A 4961-nucleotide genomic window follows, 5' to 3' on the forward strand; every position below is an offset into this window, starting at 1 on the left:
CAGAATAGTAAAACAAAACAAAAAAACTTGACTATCAGAAGAAAAAAACAATACAAAGAAGACACAAGGCCAGTTTGTATGAAATTATATCAAAACATTTTGTTAAATATACATGCTCTCCTGTATGCCCCATGTCTGGGGCAAAGTGGGGAGTTGTGTATAAGAATCCCCTGAAAGACTCTAGACAAGTTGTTTTCATCAATCACCCATGTGATTTTGCTAAGCCTCTTCTAGTGTGTTTGAGAATCACTGGTTAAACAGTGAGAGTGGTTTAGAATCAGTTAAGACCTGAGGTAAAAATCCAAGCCCTATTACTGACTAACTGTGACACTGAGCAAGACAGGGATAATTTTTCTGAGCCTTGGTTTTTGCACCTGTAAAATGGGGTTAATATCTGCTGTGTGTGGTTATTGTGCAAAATAAATGCCTGGCACATAGCAAGTGTTGTGTGCTGAGTAAATGACAGCTTTTTCAAAAGAAGCCAGAACAATAAGACAGATAGAGATACAGACGGTTGGGGCCTAGCTGAGCCCAGACCCCCACGCAGTTCTTCCTCACAGCAGGTTTAATTTAGCCTCATGCCTCCACAAATGGAGTCAAATATGCTAAAGCCAGAATGCCAAACATCTGCTGAGCCCTGTCGTCTACTGCCAGAGACTGTCTCCCAATGTAATGCAACACCAGTTTGAGTAGAAGTGATGCTGTGGTCCTCCAGCCAAAGAGGGAGAAATAAGAGAAATAGCATTGCGCGTTGATCGAAGGGTCATGGGCTCTGCACCTGATGGGCTCAGCTGCACGAAGGACTTGAAAAAGGCCCCCCTCCCAAGGTTGTGAATGACACCAGTTTGACAGGCGGGTCCGGGCTGCCTGTGGTTGGGCATCTGACTCATGCTGCTGAGAGGAAGCTCACAGGCAGTGCTCCTGGGAGAGTGGGTCTGTGAAGTTCCTTGTGTATGGAGTTAAGTTTGGGATCCCATTAGCTTTGCCTGGGAGACATGTCCAGCCTCTTCGATTTGTAATTTATTCAGCAAATTGTTGAACATTTTTGCATTTAGTTGTTGACTTCTGGAAATAAGACATGGTCCCAGCCACACGGATGTCCCAGTCTGGAGTGGCTGTTCCCTGGAGTGTCCTCTGGGTCTCTCATTTCTCCAGATGTCTCACCCATCAGAAAAGCATTCCATGGCCAGACAGGTTTGGGAAACATAATTGGACACAACGCTTGAAGAATCCTAGTATACATTAGCATTTTAAACCTTTAAGATGTCCCATAGTAAAGAAAAAAAAAGGAAAAATAACTCTCCCATTGTGTTTCCAAGGTTTATTTAAACATGACATCTTTTTATAACACTTCTTAACATCTGGAACTGGTGTTCCCTGCTGTTCTAGAAGAAATAAGTCAGAACATGATGGACATTTTCCAAACTGAGATTTATATACAAAACTATCCAAAAATTACATACTTCATCTACAGAGGCACATTTGTATACTGGCTTCAGAACCCTTGAGATCTGGTTTCATTTCAAAAACTTCCTGAAAGAGAGATTGAAAACTGCAATGGTTGTGTAACCAGCCGGGTTAGGTAAGTAGGAGAGGCTGGCTGGGTGGGAGTTCATCTGAAACCCCTGACAAATTGTTGGGTGTGCTGGTGACCTGGAAACTCCCATCCCGCAGCTCTGGTTGGTCACTGCAACGTGACGGGCATATGAGTTAGACCAATGAGAGCTTTAAGGTTCTTAGGAGAACACGGAAATCTGTATTTTTTTAAACATGAAATTTCACAACTTTAATGTTACTTGAAATTTATAAAACACTGTTCTGGCCAAGCAAAAACAAAACAACAACAACAACAACACACATCTATAGGCCAGGTCTGCAGATGAGCTACTGGGTTGTGACCCGGCCCTGGGGAGATGCGGTTTTGAACTGTACTCGGATTAGTAAAATGTATAAAACCAAAGGATCCGTGAGTCCGTGAGGCAAGTGCCAGGCTAGGTCATTAGGTTGGGAAGCCACCCTCCACGCACCGGGGATTCTCCACAGTCATCTTTCGTGGCTCATTAGTAGCAGCTCCGGCTCAGCTGATGACGGCTTCTTCCCCGCTGCAATGATTGTTTGGCTTCCAGGATGGCACTAGGTTTCGGTTAATTTCCTACGTCTTCGATCTCCTTGCTGTTCTTACTTTTACCCCCAAGTTTGGAAATGTTGGCAAGTGCCAGGGAGCAGGCCTTCACCTGCTTTCTTCTTTATTTATACTCACTTCCGTACAGCTCTCGCATAGCCTCGTGGTGCTAAGTGCCATCTATGTGCCAAGAATGTGCATATTTGTATTTCAAACCCAATTCTCATTCCTGAACTCTCATTCCTGAACTCTTGTATATCCAAGTTTCATGTCATCTCTAGTTCAGTAGATCTTGAACCCCAGCAGATCCAAAGCAGGAATCCTGATGTCCCAACCCCCAAATCTTCTCCACAAACCGCCTTCCTCGTCATGATGAGGGTCTTGGCAGTGGCTGTGCTGCATGTATGGCTAACGCCCTCACTTTCTTCACGTCCTGAATTAAATGTTCCCTCCTCAAGGAGGCCTATCCTGACCACCCCATTTTAGATTGTGCACCCCATCTTTGGTACCTCTGATTCCTCCCACCCTGATTTATGTTTTTTGAACAGTACTTATCTTCTAACATACAGCACATTCTTATTTATTATGTTTATTATTCAGCATCTGCCTCCCACTCTAGAATGTAAATTCCACAAGGTTTGATGAGACTTGTCTGTTTTATTTATTGCTATACCCTTAAATGCAATATCAGTTACATAGGAGATGCTCAGAAAATATTTGTTGAATAAATAAATGCCAATTGTCACTTGGCAGACAATTCAAGAGAAGATGTGCTAAAACTCAAGCTTGTCATAAAAGTTCATGTGTTAATTGTCCACTGATTGCATTGAACCGCACACTTCTGTGTTTTAAAAAAAGAATCTCTTGATCTTTTCCGATCCGCCATGTGTGGTGAAACCACCGCAAAGATGCAGATTTTTGTGAAAACCCTTACTAGGAAAACAATCACCCTCGAGGTTGAACCCTCGGATACAATAGAAAATATAAAGACAAAGATCCAGGATAAGGAAGGAATTGCTCCTGGTTAGCAAAGACTGAGCTTTGCTGGCAAGCAAGTGGAAGCTGGATGCACTTTGTCTGACTACAACATTCCAAAGGAGTCCGCTCTTCATCTTGTGTTGAGACTTCATGGTGGTGTTAAGAAAAGGAAGAAGTCTTACATCACTCCCAAGAAGAAAAAGTGCAAGAGAAAGAAGGTGAAGCTGGCTGTCCTGAAATACTACCTATCAGATGGATGAGAATGGCAAAATCAGTCACCTTTGTCGGAAGTGCCCTTCATGTAACTATGGTGCTGGAGGTTTTGTGGACAGCCACGTTGACACACTTTATTGTGGCAAATGTCGTCTGACCTGTTGATTCAACAAACCAGAAGACCAGTAATTGTATATGAGTTGATAAAAGACATGAACTAACAACAACAGAAAGGAATGTCTTCCAAATGTATTTGGTAGATGGAAACACTATTACAGTAGGGGAAGGTTTTAAGAAATAACACACACACACACTCACACACACACTCACTCACTTTTTTTCTAATCAAGAGTTTCTCATTTTGTTCCATAGACCAAATATTCCAGTGGACATCTGACTGTTTAAACATTCTACCAGCTTTCTGCCAGGGTTCCAGATTAAAAAAGAAATAATAAAAAGTTACTGCAGACATCTTCCTCAGTTGAATAGCTCATTTCCCAGTGTGTTGCGAATCTCCAGCTTTGCCCCAAAGATAGTAGTTTTAAAACTTCCACACTGCATTTCCTTTGTGTATCAAAGGCGAAGTCATTCTAAAAATTATTAGTCATGTTCTTTGTCATGCAAAAACGCATAAGTGATGTTTTTAATAATGCAAGTCATTAGGAAGTGGATGGCCTGAATTCATTGTGCCTGTTTCTAACCCGCTTTAGGGAAGACGTTTTCTCTGCACATGGGCGTAACCCCTTGAAGCCTGCATGAATCTTTCCTCCGATTTTTCCATATAGGGTTGAACTTGTGTTTCATTTCGAGACGCTGAGCCAAAGCTGCAGATTTTCAAGTCCCTTCCTTCTAGACAGAAAGGTTTTCTAAAAGGACAGATTTACTGTTAAGGAACAACCTCTTTTGGTACGAGTTGCTTTGGAGGAAAATACAAGTTCTAAAATTTCTTTCAAGTATGACTGTCAGTCCTTTGTTCAAAATGATGTAGGGGTAGGTTCATTGGACAGGTGATATTATAGGAGTTAAGATTCCTTTCAGAATTGAGGCCAGCCTGGAAATGATCACATGGTGCATGGCTAGCAGAGCCCTGGCCCAGGTGCCCCTACCTGTCCGATGCCCAAACAGTCATCACTGATATCCCTGAGTCTCACATCTTTTGGTGGTCCAGGCAGCCACCACCAATCAATTTGAGTTGGCATGTGAAATTCCAGTGGTGGATAAAATAAAAGAAGTTCAGAAAGTGTTTTTAAAAGATGGATGGCAGTGTCAGGTGAACAATCCCATGGAGTCTGGACTCTAGGCCAAATTTTAGGTGCTTCTGGTGGTTGCTGCGATTTCACTAGCCTTCCTAAATTACAAAGTTCAGGTTCCTGTTTCGGCTTTTGACCAATATCTGGTGGCCCTCTCTGGGATGTCTCAAACCTTCATTAATGGTTTTGGAACAAAAGACTTTGTTATAGGAACTTCATGTTGGCCTGTGACCACTGGGCTTTGAACATCCTGGCTGCATACAACAAGCGTCTGTGTTCCAGCCTCCTTAAGTGATTTGACATATTCTGAGTTTTGTTCAGAAGAACTAGGTGGCCTGTAGCTTTAATTTCTTTTCCATATAATAACAGTCTTTGTTCTAGTTTAAGAGAGTCCCAGC

The 4961-nt window shown here is 42.4% G+C and overlaps 1 pseudogene; it reads left to right on the forward strand.

Annotated features, from left to right (window-relative positions):
• Positions 1 to 3030: 3030 nt before the first annotated feature.
• LOC117036606 (ubiquitin-40S ribosomal protein S27a-like) lies at positions 3031 to 3502 on the forward strand (annotated as a pseudogene).
• The last annotated feature ends 1459 nt before the right edge of the window (positions 3503 to 4961 follow it).

This window comes from Rhinolophus ferrumequinum, chromosome 17 (genome assembly GCF_004115265.2).
Source record: "Rhinolophus ferrumequinum isolate MPI-CBG mRhiFer1 chromosome 17, mRhiFer1_v1.p, whole genome shotgun sequence".
Lineage (NCBI taxonomy): Eukaryota > Metazoa > Chordata > Mammalia > Chiroptera > Rhinolophidae > Rhinolophus > Rhinolophus ferrumequinum.